At 37.0% G+C, this 22,865-nt stretch overlaps 1 pseudogene; it reads right to left on the bottom strand.

The window, feature by feature from the left end:
• Nucleotides 1-667: 667 nt before the first annotated feature.
• Nucleotides 668-22,595, bottom strand: LOC104874303 (annotated as a pseudogene).
• Nucleotides 22,596-22,865: the final 270 nt, after the last annotated feature.

The raw sequence follows: 22,865 nt of genomic DNA, 5'->3' as shown, positions 1-22,865 counted from the left end.
AAGTCTTCAGTGGTGCTAAATCAGCATGTTAACATAAAGGGCACAAAACTGCCACATAAAGAAGTATCCCATGTTCTCGCATCACATGACAGATAATTTGTGGTTAAAATTATTTAAGACATTGGCTGCCTTCTGTTTGTGGCCACTCATTTAGCTAAGTGAAGAAAACCAGTGTTTTAATAAGGTCCCTTTTTGCCACATGGTATTTCTAAGCAAATATTTGGAGTGCTCAGAAGATTCCACTTTTAGTCTCCCAGAGCCTCCTGAGACATGATTTAAAGTGGGACTTGGTAGGAACAAGCATCTTCAATCTTCAGACTCTAGTTAAAACAGCAGAAACAGTTTCTGTTTAAATCCTGGGAAACCTCAGGAAATGTGCCTTATTTGTGAAATGGAAAAAAGATATCAACAAAGATAAAGAATGCAACAGATATCAAGGAGGGTAAATGTTGATAATTTTCAGTCCTCATAATGTGTGCAAAACTATGTGGGACAAGTAGGACAAATTTAAGTGGACAATATGAGGAAGATGTTTTCCTATTTGACAAGAAATTATTTTATGGAAATTGGGGGATGGAAGAGGGAGCAGTACTATGCTTTTCACTGTGTTACCTTTATTATGTTCCTGAGACTGGCTTAAAAACAGCCTGGAATGAGAAGATTCCTATCACCAGCCGCCTTTTCCTCTTTTCTTCTTTTTCTGTTGCTGTTTCTTCTTTGTTGCTGGAGCCCCTGCAGGTTTCTGGTGACTTGCGGTTATGATGTTACTTGTAGAGGCAGATACGGCTGCTGCACTGCCGGGTCTTGGGGAGGTGGGAGGACTGCTCACAGTTTACTGGTATTCAGTTCACATGAAGTCCCCACAGTTGCTCCCTGAGTGCCGTTTCCATTCTAACCCTTCTTTCTACCTTCCTTTCTTCCTTGATAGTAACACTGTGCTCACATTAGCAGCCATTTTTCTGGATCTGGGGTGACCATTTCTTAAGCGGTTTTGCCTTCTTTTTCTTCTTCTTTTTCGAATCTTCCTGACCTCGCTCCTTTGTTTGGCTATCTCCGATGACTTTCCACCCTTCTTCCTCATGTAGGTAGCGCCAGGAGAATTTTCAAGAGCCTTGACATCTACTTTTAGAGACATACTGTCTGATGAGGGCAAGTGTTTACTAAGAGCTTTTGCTTTGTCTGGATCTACAAGTGTGTAGGCAAAAATAAGCTGTGCCAGGGTGTGCATATATTTTGGATTTTGTTTCCATAGCTGTGCTACGTCACTAATTGCCTCCTTCTGCCCATATTTGAATTTGAAGTTTGCTGCTTCTCTTATCAAGGACAAATGAGCAGAAGATTTGGTTTGGGTACCAGTGCTTAGCCTGTGTGAGGACCTCAATGGCACTATCAATATCTTCCTCACGGCTTACATGGTCACTAATGCGTGCCTGGTTTATGCTTTAACTCTTCTTTTCTTCTAAGAATTAGACATGCTGTGGAAATATTACCTTGAGAAATTTTCAACTGTAACATGGTCAGCTTAATGTCAGCTGCATTTTCTGGATGCTGATCTGAAAATTCGAAAAGCAACTCTATTGCTTTTGTGTTCTGTGTTTCCCAGCGCAGCTGGGCAGCTTAGATTTCTTTCTTTTCTCCTTTCTTTTTCTTTTCTTCCTTCCTTCCTTCCTTCTTTCCTTCCTTTCCTTTCTTTCTTTCTTTTTCTTTTGTTTTGATACAGGACCTTCATACATAGCCCAGGCTCTCCTTGAATTTGTGATCTTTCTAGCTTAGGCTCCTGAGAGTGCCACCACACCTGGAGTAAAGGATCAAACTGGTCTAAGAATCTAATTAAGATCATATTCACAAGTTCTGGAGGTTAGAATGTGGACACACTACAGGAGGGCTCCTGGCAGTGAATGGTAAATGGAGTGCAAGAAGCCCTCCTAATAGAAAAGTCACTCTCTAGAGCTGGAATAGAAATTTAATGAGAGCATGGAAGGGCAAACATGGATCTGGCCACCACACGTTCAGAATTGAAGAGTCAGTCCTTTTTCTTCTAGGAGAACTTAAGTTATCACTCGGGCTTTCTTTCTCTTCCAAAATGAAAAAGTCTAATAAAGGATTCAATCTTTTTAAGTACTTTGGTTAAAGTAGTAGTAACATGAGTTTCTCCCTCTTATCCAGACTATCAAGCTGTGAGAGTTTGAAAGCATTGAGTTGATCTAACTCAATTTTATCCTTTCAGGCCCTAGTGATTTTTTCAAAGTCACACAGCAAGTAACAAGATGAGGCCTGTAATGTAGAGCCTAGTAGTGTATACATGCCTTCTACCTCATATGCTTTTCTGATGGCCGTTCTTCACTCTGTCCAGCCCCTTCTCCTGCTTCAGAAAGAGAAGGTTGAATTCATAACATAAATCAATACACAGGGATGTTTCTTTGATTCTTACCTAATTTCTTTTATATCTTTGATACAATTGAGGGGATTGAAAAGTCAGGTAACTATTTTTCAGCTACCTTCTTTTAAATATTCCTTGTGTTTCAGCTCTCTGTTGGGGTGCTAAATTTTTATATTCTATTTTACATGCATCAACCTACCTATCTCAGACTTACTGGGTTCAGCAAGAGCTGAAAGTGTCCAGAAATTTACTAGTAGAGTCTTATATGCTGACTAGGAATTACCCAGGTGAATGAGGATACCAGTCATGGTAGTATGGGGCAGTGTGAGAGGACAGAAAGTATTTCAGGAAAATTAAAAAGACATCTGTTTATATTCTATTTTACATGCATCAACCTACCTATCTCAGACTTACTGGGTTCAGCAAGAGCTGAAAGTGTCCAGAAATTTACTAGTAGAGTCTTATATGCTGACTAGGAATTACCCAGGTGAATGAGGATACCAGTCATGGTAGTATGGGGCAGTGTGAGAGGACAGAAAGTATTTCAGGAAAATTAAAAAGACATCTGCAAAGACCTCCATATATTGTGTCTTTTGCAACTTGCATTGTAATTTAGAGTTCTTGGGCAGTGGATCCATGCTGGTGTTTGTGCATCCAATGAAGACAGGTAGAAAAAACTGAGGTGAAAGATGAGATGAGTGAGGTAAACAAGAGATAAATCATAAAGGGTAATTATGGGCAGGATAAGAAATTTGAGTTTACCCTGAGATCAAAGGGAAGCTTTTGAAATTATAGGATCAGATCTGTGTTCTAAGAAATCTTCAGCTATGTGTAACAGGGGAATTCAAAGGGTCGGGATGAATAAGGGAAGACCATTAAGGGGTTAAGTACGGTACCAACGATATTTAAAATTGGTTATACTAGGAACTGTTCTAAGTACTTTACCTTTATTGTTGTGTAGGCCTCGTAAGAACCTTATAAAATAGGTCCTATTACTATTCCTATACTACATAGGAGGAAACTGAGGCACTGCTGATTGTGAATGCTTTGACTATTGTGTGTAAAATGGATGAAGTGGCGGGCAGAAGTGGATGCAGACATAACAAGTAGGATTTTTGAAAAGTCCAGACAAGTGATGGCATAGGTTGGACTGGGGATATGAGAATGAAGACGCAGAACAAGGAACACATCTGAGAGATTTTTGAGTAAAGTCAGAAGGACTTCTGGAGGGACTGAAAGTTAGGAAATGGTAGAATCAAGGATTATTCCTAGGATGTTGGTTTAAACAGATGGATTAAATGGGGTGCCATTCTGTGGTCATAAATAGTTATGTAGAACAAAATAGAAGTTTAGCTTTAGAAATTTTGTGCTGTACAGGGTCTAAACTTGGTGCTACCAACACATGTTATTTATTCTGTGAATGAGAAATAGAACATTTTTTCATCTGTGTTTTAATTTATGTTTAAGAGAAGCATACCTAACCTGCTAGTGGGTGAAATATAGTGATGGTTCTCAAGGAATTTACTAGAAATGAATTCTAAGTGCTAAATATTAATAAGAAGAATAAAAAGTGAAAGAAATGGCCTCCCTCTCTTTCCCTGCCCTTCTCTACCTTCCTCCTTCCCTCCCTCCTTACCTTCCCCAACTCACCACAGCACACACCATATATATGCACAATTTAAACAATATTCCTTATACGGATACAAAGACTTTGAATATGATTAGGTTTCACAAGGTCTATATGGGCCTAACTAACTGACTTCATATTCAATTTGAAGAGTTTTTTTTTCAAGTCATGCCATTGATTTCGTAGATATTTACTGAGATTGTGGTATGTGTTCCTGGTATGTTCTGAGCCATTTGATCCAATATCAGTCAGCAGTTCCATTGTTAGCCAAACTCAGCAGGTTGGTGGAAAAGCCAGGGCATGGCAATTAAAAGGACGCAGCCAAGTGTAGCTCTGTAGCTCTCTCCAGCTTCTCTTTTGTACCCTAACTTCTTTCCAAGCTATCCCCCATTTTGTTTTTACCTAATGACCTACTTATTTTATAAAAGTGAATTAAGTGGAGGTAGAAAAGCAAAGTGACCTCTTTCTTCCTTCTCTTAGCCAATTAAAAGGGAACTTTTAAATAACAATATTGAAGCTATATTTGGGTTTTTGTGCACAAAAGGAAATGAATAAGAAGTAAAATGATAGAACCATTGAACTAATCAAATTCTATATATTCTGGATTCCTTATATTTAAGTGCAATTGCCTACACTATACCTCCAACAGCTTATGAACTGACATGTCAGACTTAACAACCTAAAAAGAACTCTTTAATTTTCACCTCCTACCCACCTGTTACTTGGAAGAAACAATCCTCACACAATACATTGACAGTAAGTCTTGTTGGCTCTATCTCCAAAGCACACTAAATTTACAAATGTTTCCTCTTTTACCATCTTTGTAGTTATATCCATGACCTCTCTCTACTTTTCTGGCTAGTCTATCTACATTCTATTTTCAACCACACTATTCCATGGTCCATTTTCTACACAATTGCTAGAGCAACCTCAGTAAAGTTCTAAGTACTTTGTTCAAACTTCCAGTAATTTCACATTGCAACCATAATTAAGGCTGTATCCTATACAGGACCATTGTGATGTGGGAATACTTTCTTGACTTACTTTACATCCCCTCACCTCTCTACCTTATTCACTAGAACCCCTTCATACTTGTTGTCTTGACTTTCATCTTTGCCATACACATTGTGAGCTTCAGGTCTTTGCTTTTACTATTCTTTCTATTTAGGATGTTTTCTCTATACTATCACATGGTACCTCTCTGTCAGCCTTCAGTCACAATTAAGATGCCCTCTCCTCTGGGTGGCCAATGTTGACCACATGAGCTAAAGCCAAAATCCATTCACTTGCTATCTAATTTCCACACTTCATGTTCTCCAAAGCACTTAAATTTTTATCTTTAAGTATGTTTATTGTCTTCTTCCAAAACAGAGATACATTTTCTAGAGGACTCTGCCTGACTGGTTCATAGATTTACTGCACCACGTACAGCAAGAAAAAATTACTTGATAAAAGGCCAGACCAAATAAGAGATGGGTTGACTTTTCTTTAATTTTGGTAGAACTGAAGAGAAATATTTAGAATGCTTAAAAGAAAAAAATGTTCAAATGAACAAAAGAGAACAATCACATACTGCACAATAATGCAAGCTATGGACTGCATTTTAGCAGAGGCATATTACAAATTATGGGGCAAGCAATGAGAATGTTTCTTAACTCTATGAGTTTAAACATACTATCTTGAAAACTCATGTTTGTTTCTCAAATATAGATGCATATATTTTGTTAAATAGTTTTTATTGGGTACTAAAAATAAATAAAGTAGCCAGAAATTTATACTGGTAGAAAGATCTTAAGACTGGCTTTGGAGGACCCAATTTCACCTTGATTTCAACTTTACTTTGAACTTAGATATCTATCACTGACCATCTGCTGAAATTCCCTGTAGCTTTTCTTTAGATTGAACGTCTCATATTTGAGTAATGTGCTAATAGAAATGATCCATAAATTCTCTATGAGAAAAGTACTTGCATGGGGGTGTGAGATTTTTTCTGACACTGAAAGAAAATTCTTATGATATATGTACAGAAAGAGAGATTGATAGAAGTGATGGTTAATGTTTTTGTTTGTTTGTTTGTTTGTTTTGTTGTTTTTGTTTTGTTTTTTTTGTTTTTTGTGGTACTGGGGATCAAACTCGAGTCCTTGCACTTGCAAGGCAGGCGGCAGAACCACTGAGCTAAATCCCCAGCCCCTGTGATGGTTAATCTTGATTATCAGCTTGACCACATCAAGAAAGTCCAAAGAAATCAGTAAAGCCCACTTCCTGGTGTTTCTGCCAGGATATTTCCAGAGACAATTGGCCTATGAGACAGCAAACTGAGGGAAAAGGTAAACCTGGATATGAGAGGCACCATACTCAGTGGCCTAAGTCCGAGCCAGAAGGACTGAGTGGTACTTATGATTATGAGGATGAGCCCCAAAATGCCCTCAAGAGAAAGAATTGGCTGCAAGCTCCAGGCCCTCACCTAATGTTAAAGGATATGGATGATTGATGAAGGGAGCAAGGAGGATGCAGATCCTTAGTTATATTTGGTTCTCCTTGCTCTTCATGTTTGACCTTTTAGCTTCAACTTCCTTCTCAAGTTCTGCTTGAGTTTATAAATATTTGCTTGTATTGGTCTTCAACAGAAGCAGCTACATAGGTTGTGGAATTGCATGCTAAATGAAAATGCTGGGCACCTTGTTTGAAAATCTTTAAGAACGTTAAGATAATGAGAGCAGCATTAAAAGAAATTCGGTATGCTTGCAAGCACAGGAGCACAGGGAAATGTAGCTAAAGCTCACCCATAGCCCCAGGCCCATTCCCCACTCTATACTTAGTCATTTTCTGAGTGTAGGGCATCAGCCCTGTACAGTCAGGTTATCTCTAACTCAATCTTGCCTATCAGCTTCTCTCCAGAGACCCCTTCATCACTTGTTTCTCAGGGTTCTTTTTAGTCAATAAAAGTTGCAATTGTATTTGACCTTATATCATGTTTTCTTGAAAACTGAGAACAGATTTAGAAAAATTTCAAGTACTTAAATTCATGCTGATACAACACATAAGTAGCTTTTTCCACCCAACACCCTGAATGAGGGGACACTAATGATGCAGGCATCTTCACATATATTGGACCCTTCATCCTATTTAGTTTCAGTGCATGTCACTCAGCAGCCAGTTTGAGGTAGCTTCTCTAAATCACAGCACCAGGGCTTTATTCCAAGAACAGTTTCTGCCCTTATTTACTGAGGGTGGTTTTAGTCTAACATGATTATTTAATGGATACAAAGAGATAAATGAGATCTTACTTATACCCATAACCATCCAGAAAGAGTAATATCTCAAAATACTGACCTGGACACAAAATGATGCCCCCCGTTTTACAATGTTCTCTATGAGAACTCAAAATACATCTGAGACCACTGGCACAGAATGTCCCAGAAGACAAGAAAGACCCACGGATAAGGTTGTGCTCTCTCTCTCTCTCTCTCTCTCTCTCTCTCTCTCTCTCTCTCTCTCTCCTATTCAAATTTTCTTGAGATAGGAGATTTAAAATACTCCTTCATAGATTTAAGAATTATCATAAAGACACAGTGTTTTACTGCAAGCAATTTTTGAGAGAAAATTTCCTTCCAAACTTCCGCCTTCTGACAGCTAGCATGGATCTCAGACTTTCCTTTATTCAAGGCAAGGCCACCCTGCCACTGGGTGTAAGGTTATTTCCTCCCAGTCTCTCTCCTCCTTGTATATGTTCCAAGCTACCCCTGGGCATTAAGGCAACATGACATAAGAATATATTTTCTAAATTTGCATAAAATGAGAACTTCACAGATGGGCAGCACATGCTTCCCATAAGTCCAGTGTGAAAATGGCTCGATAGCACTTGTCGCTGCACACACTCTTTCCACATTTCTGGCACACGTACATCTTAAACAAACAGGAATTGCGACAAGCAAAACAGATGGGCAACAAAAAAAGTTTCCAAAGCACGCATCCCAAAATTCTTCCTTGAACATGGTACTGTATCGCTTGTCACAATAAATCTGAAGTAGTTTGGGTATTAAAAGACAGTCTTTGCTAGAGGCGAAAGCTCAAGATATTCAGTTCCATAACTCAGGCAAAAAAATGTTGCAAACACCTTTGACCCCCTAATTATGGAAAGTCAGTCTCTGAACTGTCCTTCTGCATTTTGGGTGACTTGCTAATTGTATAGGAAGCTTACTCTGGTGTTCCCTGCTTGTGTTAGTACACAGAAATAAAAGTGGTATGACCAGAGATCAGGAGTGGCCTAAAGCATATTTTATGTTCCACACATTGTCAAGAATGTTTCTTCATTTGCTTAGTGGAAGCTACACTTGACCAGGTAGCTTCTGCACAAAACATGAACCTTCCCACTGAAGAAAATGACGTGGTTACAGCTCTAACTAAATTTCCAAAATTGCTTGAAAGGAAATCAAAAGAACATTTTTGAGAGGAAGGTAGGAAATCCAGACTTAGGTGTTACTTTTATCTCAGATTACAAAAATGAAATCAGCATGCACTTGACTCTCCACTTCCCTGGTCACCAGGAGATTTAATCCATCAGAGGGTTCTATTTCCCACTGTTATTGCTGCAAATTATTACCTTAAATCTGAGCACTCCACAAAATGGACAAAAGTCCATTCAAAGTCACTGCTACTATTCTGAGCATTGATTTCTATCATTGCTGGGTCAAGAGGTCACTATGCCAGGGACAGACTATCTCACTTATTTACCTTAAGCCTTAAAAGTGGCCCTCAGAGGCCAAACAAAAGAAATGTCCTAAGGATATTTTCTGGATTTGGGATATTTAATTTGTGTTGAGTGTCTGAATTTTGATCTGAATTTTAAATTTTTCAAAGCAATTATTTTTTTCTTCTGCCTTAAAAACCACAGACAATGAATGATGTGTATCATTTGGTTCTATACCAAAATGTGTTAATCAAGCCATAGCTTTTCAGTATTCTCCAAAAAGCCATATTTATTTAATTAAGAGGCTCACTTTGGACAATTTATCAAAATGAAGTAACAATAATTTTATCTCAAGAAACTGAAATTGCTAGCAATCTCCCCAAAAGTAAATCCTTTAAAAAGTTTGAAAAATTATAGTTATCTTACATTGGGCAATACAATGCATAAGTAAATTTAAAACTTATGGCCAGGGTGTTAATGGCAGAGCACTTGTCTCACGTAAAGCCTTGGATTAGATTCCTCATATCACAGTACATAGTGTGTGTGTGACTTAACTAGAAAGTAGAAGGACTCTTTATAATTCTAGGAAGAATTATATTCAAGCTAGTTTTCATTGTTGTTTTATTGCCATTCTTGGTATTTTGTTTTTACTTTTTTTTGTCATAAAAATCTTTTAAAAGTTGAAGTAATATAGATTTGGCCTACTAGCTTTTAAGGCAATCATAGCAGCTAACAATGAAAATTAATATTGAGATTAAAGTCTCTGGATTCAACATGATTCTCAATCATAAAATAAATATAATAGATGTTTGCAGTGATGTACTTACAATCTCAGCTCGCTGGGAGGCTCAGGCAGGAAAATGTAAACTTAGCAGGATGATGATTCAAAAAGGACTGGGGATGTAATTCAGTACAGAAATCTTGGGTTTAATGTCTGGTACTGGAAAACAACAACAAAAAGAGATGTTCATCAATTTATTTAGTAACAAAATCAATTTTGATTTTTAAATATAAACTGCAGTAAATATTAAAGAAAAGTGGGATATCTAATTAAGTTTTTATAATGTCTTTTTATGTACAATATATTCTATATTTTAGTCCAAAATTTCCCTGTTGTAATGCAATTGTTATGCTAATATAAAGTGAGTTTATATTGTTAAAAAGCATAGGCCCTAACATAGTTAGGTACCAGAAGTATACTGGGTGGCAAAGGGAGTCAATTTAGACAAACAATTTGTCATGGGCCATCCATACAGTGGGAAATCTACCAATGGATTGTCAGTAATTAATCATGGAGATCATTAAATATCATTAAATATCATTTCCCAAAACATGCACTTCTAACATCTTTGTGACATTTAAAATATTCAGATCTTTGGGTTTTTCCAAGGCTAACTCTTTTTTTCTCTCTCTCTCTTTTAAATCAACCAAGTTAATTTTCTAAGATCCAAATTCACCTCCAAGTTACTTGTGAGAAAATGTCAGTGAGACATCATGGTAGGCTGCAGGAGACAAATTCCATTAAGTCAGAACACTATGGTGGAATCTTTTCTTCCTGTTTGCAGGAAAAGGCAAGCTCAGGGAGCCAAATCCCTCATCCAGATAATTAGCAGCTAGCCAATCTGTTAATTGAGGACACGTGTGCCAAACCTTCTTGGCAACCTCAGTCAAACAGTTGTAGGGTGGTCAGTCAGTCAGTCACAGCTATCCAGTGCCAGAGTGTGCTCAGCCCTACATTAAGAACTTCACATTAAAGACAGATCAGATTTGCTCTTTGACTTGAAAGAATAAATGTGCTAAATTGTTAGGAAATTGGCAGTTTGTAGTCCTAAATTTGGCAATGCTGAGAACAAAATTGTTTCATTAACCCTATCTCTTTTTATGATCTTCAGTGAAAAAACTTACTGCTTTCTCTATTTTCACTGTAACTCAGGGGAAATTTTCAAGAATAAGGTACTGCTACATCCAAATGCAGGTGATCAAGCACAGAAGAGACAAGAATAGTTGATGAGAAAGGGATGGATCCTAGGAAGGTAGCATTCACAATTGGAAATTTTTAGAAAAATATTCCAAGTCTGGGCTATTTCTACAGATTTAAATGCAATTGGCTCAGTCTCTTCTTAGTGACCATGCACAGTCACATTACTAATGCATACATTCTCAACTAAAAATCTACCCTAAGGAGGAAAAGACGGGAGCAGTTCAAGGGAAAGATGAGGTGATGTTGTGTAAAAGCATGATAGATGCCACCAGGAATGTCTGGCAGACAAATTAGAAACCAAAGCCATTTGAGAGAATAATTATTAGCCAATATTTGGTTTTCTAATAAAATATAGATATATTTAAGCCAAAACGAAACCTTTTTGGAGATTGATGATCTCGTGAACAAGGTCTGCATGCTTTGTTTTGAGATGATTTGCTGAAAGTCAGCTCCATCTGCTCAATTTGATTTGAGTTCACAGTGGAAAAGAAATCACAGGCATTGAAAATGTGTAGGCAAGTTGAGGGTTAAAAGTGGCTGAACAAGACCAGAATTCCTGTATGCCAATAGTGAAAAAAGCAATTACATAACTGTGTGTACATTGTACAAAGACTGATTGTGAAGAACTGTGCATGTCAGCCTTTCAAAATTAAGGTCAGTTGTAGTGAGTTTCAACTCGCTAGCAAAACCATGTTTGTCAAACATGTGAAAAGTGAGTAAGATTCAGCCACAACTTATGTGCATGTGAATACCTCAACTGTAACACATTTGAAGGATTTTTAGTGTGTTGTTAACTACTTTACAGTTTTAAAAAAATAGTCCTTGACATTTGGAAGTGAAATGATATGTGCAAAACATTAGTCAGATGGTGCTTCTTGCTTTGTGAATGAACTGTATGTAGGCTGAACAAATTAGATCCAAGGTTTAGTGCCATCCATTCTTCAGTCAAAGGCTGACAAACATTACATTCTCAAACCACCTGATATTGTAACCGCGTAAACCACCCAAATCCACAAAATTTCTGATGACGTATGGGAAACAAGGGACAGCTTACTAAATGAGAGGAAAGAAAGAATGCATAATATAAGCTTCAAACACGTAGTCTTGTCCTGTTGTCCATCTTGATCAGAACTGCATTTTTGGCACATAGTAGATATACAATAATTTTTTACAGGATCTGGAATCAAAATTCCTGCTCAAGTCCCCAAAGTAGCATTTACTAGCTGTGGGTATGGGTAAGTTACTAACCTCTCATGCTTCTCTGTTACACAGTGCCCGCCGCATAAAGCTTAGCTAAGGATGGCAAAGCATCATCCCTTCAATGGTACAGCATACTACGAACCTTCTACAAATGGCCACTTTTTTAATGAGGGCAGCAATGAGAATTTATTTGGGTCCTTGAAATAATTTCAGACCTTTAACACCTAAAAACGTCCCACTAGGGAAATTTTTGGAGCTTTATTTCATTTTAACAACACAGAGTTGACAATATGAAATTTCTTTTCTTGCTAAGATTTCATAATTTGGGGCTCAGAAATAAAGTCTGTAATTCTCAAATATTAACACCTTGAGAAGTCTCAGAGTACAACATTATGAAATGATACAATAACATAAGCAATTTCTAAGTACCTAAAGCTATGGTAAAATCCCACTCTTCAATTATACCATACAATTAGTTTTAGGCAGCACATTATCAACTATTTATTAAATAAATGTGGTCTTTCCTCACATGAGGGATGCGCTATGAAGAGTGGTTTCTCCAGCTCGGTCCCTTCCTGACTTGTTCTTTTTCAATTCTAAAATAATGTCACACCCTTTTTTGTCAAAAAAAAATCACAGTGTTCAATAAATATATAATTAATTGGTAAATATGTTTTATTTCTGAAAAATGCTTCTAATTAACTTCATTTTAAGCTGCATTCAACATATATTTATGGATCTCTTCTTAGTGAAAATCTCCAGGAGATGTTGCATTAGGTATATAGCATGATCCCAGCACTGAGATCTCACATGCTTCAGTCTGTAAGACAGGACTACTGAAGTATTTGGAAGGGCTTGATTGTCTTTAGAGATATGAGCACATAGTAAGCAAAATTAAAGAGGCACCCAAAGACCCACCTGCCACCTGTAGGCACTCTGAAGGGCTGTTGATTCCTTCCACCATAAAATGGCAATCTGTGAGAATACAAGGTTATGTTATCAGAAAACAAAGTTGTCAACACACTGGGAAGGATGTCCTCTAGGACTATTTGTGAAATACTGAATAGAGTTGGACCTCTATATCCACTTTCTGCATCCATGGTTTCTACCAGCTGTGGATCAAAAATATTAAACGAGAAATAACTGTGTGTCTGTACTGAACACATAAAAATTGTTTTCTTGTCATTATCCCCTGAACTATGTATTATAAGAATTATATGCATGGCTAGGGGCCAGGGATTTAGCTCAGCGGTTCGGTGTCCAGCCTTGCAAGCGCCAGGACCTGAGTTCAATCCCCGGTACCAAAAAAAAAAAACAACAGCAAAGAATTATATGCATGGCACTGATATCTTATTAGGTATTATAAGTAATCTAGAAATAAGTTAAAGAGTGCAAGAGTGTTGTACATGTTGGATGCAAATACTATACAATTTCACGTACGAGATTTGGGCATCTGCAGATTGTGGTATTTGTGGGGCTCCTGGCACCAATTCACCACGAATGATGACATATGTCTAGTTATATATTATACTTGTAAATCACTAATCTCAGTAGACTCTTGAACTAGATTCCTATTTAATAAAAATGAATATTTTAAACAGTTTTAATAAATTTTCATTGCTCTATTAGTTTCTTAAGGCTGCCAGAATACAATGCCACAAACAGGGTGGTTTAGAAACAGCAGAAATAAGCTGCTTCTTAGCTCTGCGAGCTAGATTTCTGCAATCAAGGTGTCATAAAGGTCATGTTCCCTTTGAAACCTGTGAGGAATGCTTCCCTCCCTTTTTCTACTTGTGGTGCAGCTTGTTGACAATTTTTGGCATTTTTCAGCTGACAGTTATACAACTCCAATGTCTGCATTCATTCTCACATGGACTTTTCTCTCACGTCTCTGTCTTCACTTAGCCAGCTTCTTATACAGGATTAAGATATTTATACTCACACTATACCGATGTGACCTCACCTTGACTAACTACAGGTGATCCTCTATGTCTGCGTGTTCTACGTCTATGGATTCTACCACCTATGTGTCAAAAATATTCCAAAATTGTGTCAGTGTTGGACATATACAGATTTTTCTTGTCATTATTCACTAGAAAATACAGAATAACAAATATTTAATGTCATTTACATGAAATTAGGTAATGTAAGCAATACAGAGATGCAGGAGGATGTATGTAGATTATGCTCAAATACTGCACCATTTGAATATAAGGGACTTTAGCATCTGTGGCTTTTGGTATCTGTGGGAATCCTAGAACCAATCCGTCGTGCAAAAAGACATAAAACCATATAACCATAATAATTCTACGTCCAAATTAATCACATTCTGAGGTACTAGGAGTCACAGTTTTGTAATCATTAATCCTAATATGTCAATTTCATTGGATTAAGAAACACCTAACAAATCAACATAGTAAAAATGGCTGTACTTCCAAAATAGCTGTATATATTCAATGCAGACTCAACTGAAATCCCAGCAGTCTACTTCACAGACCTTGAGAAAAAAATCCAAAAAATTTATTTGGAACAAGGAGAAACCTAGAATAGCAAAAAAAAATTCTAGGCAATAAAGACAAGATAGCGGTTATCACAATCCCCAACTTGAAACTATACTACGAAGTTACTGTGTTAAAAACAGCATGATACTGGCAAGGAAACAGACCCAAAGACCAGTGGAACAGATTAGAAGATGCAGAAACAACTCCTTACACACTCTGCCATCTCATCTTTCACAAAGGAGACAAACACTTTCATTGGAGGAAAAATAGCTTCTTTAATAAATAGTGCTTGGAAAACCTGGGTTTCAAATTGCCAAAGACTAAAACTAGACCTATGTCTCTCACCATGCACTAAACTAAAAATCAAAATAGATTAAAGATGTAAATATTAAAACAGAAACACTAAATCAGCTAGAAGAGAGGTTAGGTAGAACTCTTGAAGACACTGGTGTAGGAAAAGATTTTATGAACAAAACATCAGTTGCCAGTTAACAATCAACAAGTGGGATTTCTTTTTATTAAAAAGATTCTGCACAACAAAAGCAAACACAAACAGTGAGAAGAGACAAATACACAATATGGGAAAAAATGTTCACCAGCTGTTCCTCAAAGTTCTATTATCTGGACTACATAAAGAACATAAAAGATCAGACCTCCCAAATTTAAAGACCCAATCTAAAAATGAGTATCTGAAATGAACAGACATTTCTGAGACAAAGAGGTAGAAGTAGCAAAAAAAATATGAAAAAATGTGCAACATCATAGGTCATTCAAGAGATACAAAGGAAAACAATGCTGAGATTATACCTCATCCCAGAAAGAATGTCTGCTATCATGAAATCAACCAATAACAAATGTTGGCAGACCTGTGGGGAAAGAGAACACTGCTCCATTGCTGATAGGAGTAGAGACTGATACAACCACTGTGGAAATCATTATGGAGATACCTCAAAGATCTAGGATTGGAAGTCCCATTTTATCCAGCTATTCCCCTGCTGGGTATATTACCCAAGGAATTAAAAGTATCATATCACAGTGATTTATGTGCACCCTTGTTCATAGCAGCACAATTTGTAATAGCTAAAATTTGGAAGCAGCCCAGTTACCCATCAACTGAAGACTTGATGAAGAAAATGTGTGTGTGTGTGTGTGTGTTTTAATAAAATAGAGTACCACTCAGCCACAAAAAAAAGAGAAATCAGAAACATTTATAGATAAAGGGATACACACTGAGGCCATTCTCTTCAGTGAAATGAATAGGACACATATGTATAAATACTGAATATTTTCTCTAGTGTGAGAAATTGAAAGTGTAAATAGGCCTAAAATGTTTAACAGATATTGTGAAATAAGAAGAAAAGGGCAAAGAGGAAGGGAGAATAATAGGGATAGGGGAAATGAAAGAAGTGAATAGAATTAATATGAGAAAATGAAAAAATGGAAACAAAGGCTTTGTAAATAGGGAGAGATGGAGGGGAAAAAATAACAACCAAGATAGATTACATAAAGGTGTGAATTTCCAATGATGAATGTCATTATATCATATACCTAAAATGTACTAATAAAAATTTTAAAAAGGAAAGAAAGAAACACCTAACAGATTAGGAAAATAAGCCCCAAGGTGTGTCTGAGTGGGTCATGGAGACATGGTCTTGAGAACTATATATTGTCCACAGCCTGTTTCTCTAGCACTGTTCCCATGCTTTGATTTCTGACTGCCATCAAGGAGTTTTGCTCCATTATGCCCTTTCACCATGATGTTTTGTCCTTGGAGTGTGTCTACCATAGTTCAAATCCACTGCCCCTTAAGCCAAATAAATATCTCCTCCTTAAAATTATGGGTATCAAATCTTGTGTCAAGAAACAGGAAAGGTCCTTAGCACAGGAAACTTCAGCCAGAGAAGAGCGTTTATTGCTGCAACTGTATTTGACTATATGGTTTAGAAGTCTTTAAAACTGGCTTGCAGGAGAAGCTTGGAAAAGTTTGGAGATGTGGGCTAGAGAAACCTCTAGAATGTTATAAGAAGTGACTGGTGGGTGAGTCTATCAGACCCCAGAAGACCAGAATGTTGATAGGCCAGGCTTAGGAAGTCTCAATTGGGAGTAATGATTCCATTCACAATTGCACTAGAGACCAGTGTGTTACGCTGTGGCAGAAAGTTGGTCTGCAATTTGCCCATTTCCTGAGACTTTGCAAGAAACTGAGAATAAGGGCAATGGACTAATTCATCTGGTAGGGGAAATTTCAAGACAGCCAGCATTCAGGCTGTGGCACGGGTGTGGCTGGCTACATTTAGGCAAAATTATAGTGAGATTTGGGGGTAAAGGAAGAGCAGAAAATTTTGAAAAACTTAAATTTGACCAAGAATAAACCATGTGTAAAGTTGGGAACAAAGGAAGTGTGACATTAAAGAAAGTAGCACCAATAAAAAGAAACCAAGCACTTTGTACAAAGGCAAGAATAAAGATGCCTTGAAGGAATCTCAGAATCCACCAAGACCAGCATCCATTGCAGGGTCGAGGGTGAAACAGTGTCAAACTTTCATTTAAGAAGTCAGTTTCTGGGACCTCTGCTTGAGAAGGGCCTCCTATGGAAATTTTTCCCCAGAATTCATGTTACTATGCTGAGCCCTCCAGGCACTCTGAGACTGCTGCTGGCATGACTACTGCCCAGGCTGGTGGTAGACATAAGCATTGTTCATGTGATTCTGGTTTTATCAATATACAGACTGGGAGAGTTGTGGGGTCATGGGTGCTTCTGCCCAGAGTTCAGAGGATGTCCTGGGAGGCCACTAAAGGAGCTGCTGTGAGAGCACTCTATGAATCTATGGGAATGAAGTCAACAGAGCAGCAACAAAGTCAGAGATGGCAAGAACATGGAATGTCTGACAAGAAAATGTGCAGGCAGTGATTGCAGTCAGCCCGAGAGAGGCTGTGTGCACTCTGCCCACTAAGATCATAGGGGTGGGCCACTCAAACATGTTTTACCATCATCTGCCCCAGAAGCCAGATATGTAGTTATAGGACTTTGCATTTGCCTTGCTGGATTTTGGTCTTCCTTTAGTGCAATTCTTTTCAACCCTTTATTAGTCCCCTTTGCAACAAAAATGTTTATCTTGTGTCAATGTACATTGAGATTATGTAACTTATTTATTTTTAAAGAGGTTTACAGCTAAGCTAAGCCTTTGTCTTGAGTCCCAGGAGGGACTTGGACTTGGGCTTTTGAAAAATGCTAGAACTGTTGAGACACTGGGGAATGGATTATTGCATTTCTATTTATATATGGGATAGCTATACTAGGCAAAATTACGAATTTTTTTAAACTTTATTTGGAGATTAAATACAGTTTATGGAAATATGTTTAGGTGTGAGATTGACAAGGGGTGGCTTCTGACCATTTATACTGATATGTCATCTTATTGGATTCAGAGATTTCTATCAGATTAGCAGAGGTGTTTGGGGGGGTGGTTCATGAAAATATGGTCTTGAGTACTATATATTGCATTTAGTTTGTTCCTCTCGGGAACTCTTCCCCTACACTGCCCCCTGTGAACCATGAATTAAGCTACTTTGTTCTAACATACCCTTTATTCCTGCCTTCAAGTTTGTCAACCATACATTGAATCATTTGAACTGTGAGCCAAAAACACCCCCTCTTTCCTGTTTAAATTTTCCCCGTTGGTATTGCCAAGCAACAAGAAACTGACTAATACAGTACAGGTTTTAAAGTATCTTTCTGAGGTAGAAACAATTCAATGTGTGACAAAAATAAATCTTGAAATAGTTTGCCTGTGTTGAGAAGTCAAAAACAAATAGAAAAAATTTAACTCTATAAAGTGATTTGCCATTTTGTTATACTATTTTAATTTCTCTAGGTGCCTCTGAAAGAATGAATTTTCCATAATAGATGTAAAACTTTCCAGTCTGAAATTAGGAGTTAATCTGAGTGGAAAATATTTCTAAAGAGCAGGAAATAACTTCAGAGTTCTCAAATCTCCAAGAACAAGTTTACAAAATTGTTGACTACAGTCCTATGTTGAGCCCTATTTTTTTTTTTTGTTTTGCTAATTTGAGTCATATTTTTTTATGGACTGCCTGACAGGGCTATCTTCTGACATGATCTAGTAGAAAAATTCTTGGTAGTGACTAAAAGGAAGTTTTTGTTCAGTCTTCAAATCTGTAGTTGCAGTTGCATAAATATGTTACTTTTAGGCAGTTTATTAATTTGGAGCATTCGAGTTTTAATTTACATTCCACCAAGTATATTTTGTGGGTTCTCTCTTGGAAATGTAAATACTATAAAGAAAATATTACTAAAAAGTGGTTAAAATGTCAAATAACTGAATAGGGGAAACAACATAACAGATATTCTTGTGAATGGAATTTTATTTTATTTTATTTTTACTTTTCAGGGAAAGTATCAGATTATTCTGTCTTGGGCTGTAAGGAGAAATGGAACTCAAAGTTTACCGTGTGTTTATTTATGTACTTTCTTATTGAATATTTATATGTAGAAGAGGCTCAAAGTCTTAAAAAAGAAAAAAAAAATCAAAGCATGTGTGATATAGACTATTCCCTGCCTGACACTTAGTGGTAGCTTCAAGAACTGCAGCTTTTGACCTATGGGAGTTCTATAGGAAAAGCACATCATGAGAGCTTACTATTCCCCACTTTCACAAGAGTCCTTACCACAGTAACAATGGATCACCAAGACTGACCTACAATGTTGAAAGACTACCTCCAGTAAGGCAGTCTGCGTAATGTCTGATGTTCTACAATAATGTTCCACATTATTCCCAAACTGGGGATAGGAAAGCCCATTTTCCTATTTGCTCTTTAAATGTCACTTCAGTTTTCACACCTGACCATTCTACACAAAAAATAATGAGAATCAATATAGAGTTTTACAAGGAGAAAAAAATCAGGGCAAGGACTGACAAACAGACAGGATTGTTAATTCGTACTCCCTTTATAGCGACTGATTGGATACTCTAAATGAAAATACTTTTTGTAAAAAATTACCTGACTATTCATAATCTCACTTCTATGAATTTTTCCCAGTGAGATAACAATTCCTCTAGTTCAAATACATCTAGAATTTATATAGAAAGATGTTCATTACTTCACACTTCTTAGCAAAATTAGAGGGAGGAACCAACAAGAGAAATGAGATGACATAGTTTTTTCATTAAACAATAATGAAATTATAATATTATATGTTCATATTTAATGACGGGGGTATGGTCATGCACCCTTGTATACCCAGCACTCGGGAGGCTGAGGTGGTAGGATCACCATGAGTTCAAGGCCAGCCTGGGGGTACATAGTGAGTTCAAAGTCTGCCTGAACTACATAGTGAGATCTTGTCTCAAAAATTTAATGACAGGAAAGTGTTCATATATTTAAACAATAAATTGGTTACAAAATTAAGAGCAAATTTTGTGAGAAATTATCTATGGAGTAACATTATGGAGTGACTATAAATTAAATTGCTATTGTGAATAGGAATTCTTCTGTAAAGGAATAATATTCAAAAAACTGTAGTTTCTTAAAACTTGAAAATAGAACAGTCACTACCAAAGACTAGCTAGAGTTAGAAGGATAGGAAAAACTGGTTACTATAACATGAAACTAGAAAGTGTCCAGTTCAAATGTGAAAAGAGAAAATACAGCTGAGTCCCCAAATCCTAGGATTGGGAGCGACAGTGAAAAGGCAGGAATCACAGGACATTTGTAAGGACAAGATTGATTCTTTAAACTAGTTTTCCCCCATTTGATAATTTTTCATTTTGTTTTTGGTGAGCAAAAGATTTAAAATATAGTTTTAATGAATACTCATTCTTACCAATTTTTAAAGAAAAATGATTTGCACTTTTTATTCCAAAGCTGCTGTGACATCAGGACTCAACTGCTTCATACTCCAAAGATTTTCTTCTCTTTCTCTTCTGTTTTTATAATAGTGTATGTTTGTGGTATATAATAAATACTTTCATTGTGGGGTGTTGTGTTAGTGCATATACTTACCAAATTCTGATCCTTTTTAATTCCTCCTGCCCTACCCTCCTTCTTGTACCTCCCCATCCGATCTCCTCCCATCTGCACAAAGTCCATCTCCCTGGCTTATACAATCATATTTTGCTTCTAAATTGTTGATATTTTAGTTTTCTCATAAAATAAACCAAACAATATTTAACCTTTAGATGCCACCACACTGCTTATCCTCCAGTGCTCTTGAGGCACATGTTGGACCTGTTTTCCTCCATGGAAAGTCTGTGTGGGTACTTTAGGGCCTTGGTTCTAGGGCCAGTTGTTTAAACACATTCAGTTTTGCCTTCATTGAAGGTATACTCTTGTCACCTGGAGGATATGTGCTTTTAGTAATCCCAGCATCTTCATTACCTCTTTTCCTCTATATGGGTGCCTTTCTGTACTTTCTATTCTGTTAATAATAGGAAGCTTATGGAGGGTGTTGTGTATCCCTCGCTACCTACCATGTTTTTCCATGATCTGCAAGTGAAGACATTGGTTACCTAGAATTATTGATTTGATAAATTTGTGAAAAATTCCAATCCATACTAATGAATGCTGTACCTTTTGTCACAGTTTGAAGCCTGCTTCAAGTCCTCCAGACTACTGAGTACAAAATCACTGCTTTAAGTATAGCAAGTTTTCTTTTCAAAGGCAGCTCCTGCTAAATATCCAGGCTAAGCCACCCCACCTAGAAGGAGGATAGAGAAAGAGTACAAAGTAGAACTCACAAACTCTTCCATTTTATCTCTAATTGAGACTCTAAACAGGTTGTGACTAGTTCAAAAGTCCTATTTCTACATGACTGGGGACACATTTCTTAAGTACTGCATAATTTCCTAGCCAATTTTGAAATATAAAAACAATTATAACTTCTCTGACTACCTCAAGGGTTATGGTAAAGATAAGTTACTAAAAAGAAACCATACATTAAAAGCTTTAAATTACTAGACAAATAGACAATTATAATATACACATTAAATTTTCACTTTCTAACATTAGTGCAGATGATCTGAATAGGAAAAGCTAAAGGATTGGTTATATTATTGACCTATGCACAAACATTTCCTAAATTAGAATGCCACTAAGTATACTTCAGGAGAGCAGACTATTACATTACACTTCCTTCTCTCTCTTCTCACTGGTCTGAGAAAACTGAAAAATAGGTATACTTGCACTACAATCTATAGACAGTCTTAGGCCATCTGTGCAGGGTTTGTCAAGCAATTACGCAGTCTTAGCTCTTTACAAAAAGCCATCATTCACCGACAGAACCATGAGCACAGACATCTTTGGAATGGGTTATTGGAGTGCAGTGCTTCCTCATAATCTCAAGTCAAGTGTGCATGGGTGGGTCCCTTTTCTGGACGGGCGAAAGTGAGGACTATGGCCTTCAATAGTACCCTCAGACAGCATATTGTAGATCCTCTTGAGGCTAAACTTGCTTCTCACCTGATCATATTTGCAGTGTGTTTCCTAGAGTCGCCTAGTTTAAAGAATAAGGGAAAAGAAACACAGTTTCAGAGTTTGATGGGGAAAACTGTCAAGTATTTCCCATGCTTCAGAGTAGACGTCACGTGAGGGAGAGCAGAGTCACGTGAGCTCAAGAATCACATCCAAGTCCCTACTGGATAATTCCTGCAGGAGAGCACTAGGTTCCTTAGGCGAAGAGCCTGACCATCTTTATCCCATCATCTTAATTTCCAGCTGATTTGTCTTTTCATTTGGAGCTCATATCATTTTTTCTACACGCTACTGAAAATTACACAGACCTACCAAAGAGCAGAAATTTTGTGAAAAAACTAAATGCCCTCAGAATCCAAACATAAATAACTTTGGAATTCGCCAATAGTTCAGACATTCCAAGTCACAGCATTTATTCCTCAGTGAGGATTGTTGTGAGCTAGGTCATTAGATTATTATTTTAGTGGTTATCATTGTCATTTCAACATGGAGTCTTGATTAATGCAGTCTATTTTCAACTAATATTTTTCTAGTCCTTTCAGTCCTAACAGCAGTTTAGTTTTTCTTATTCTGGCTTTTGTACCATGTTATTCACTTCATCTCAACCTCTATCATCCGTCTACCATGAACTCTGAAAGGTTATTATTTTGAATAGTCTGTATTAGTTTGTATTTGCACTCATACTTACCTGTTCCAATGTCCTGTAATCCTTTCTGGACATCCATATTTCCCACATGGAATTACATTCCTTTCAATTTAAATTTTTATTTATATATTTTTCTGTAAGTCTATTGACAATAATACTCCTAGTTTGTCTTAACGTGTTTTTATTTCACTTTTATGTAATAAGCATATTTCCTTGGTATAAATAATGCATTGTATTCTCATTTCTGTCATATACATTAGAGAAGTCTGCTATAACTTTTATCATTGCTCCTTTGAAAATCTGTGCTATTTCAAAATGTGCCAAAATATGTTTATTCACAAACTTCTTG

Source organism: Fukomys damarensis, unplaced genomic scaffold (genome assembly GCF_012274545.1).
Source record: "Fukomys damarensis isolate Sample0158 unplaced genomic scaffold, DMR_v1.0_HiC HiC_scaffold_5, whole genome shotgun sequence".
Classification (NCBI taxonomy): domain Eukaryota; kingdom Metazoa; phylum Chordata; class Mammalia; order Rodentia; family Bathyergidae; genus Fukomys; species Fukomys damarensis.
The sequence above is the reverse complement of the archived record's forward strand: the minus strand, read 5'-3'. Positions and strand labels throughout refer to the sequence as shown.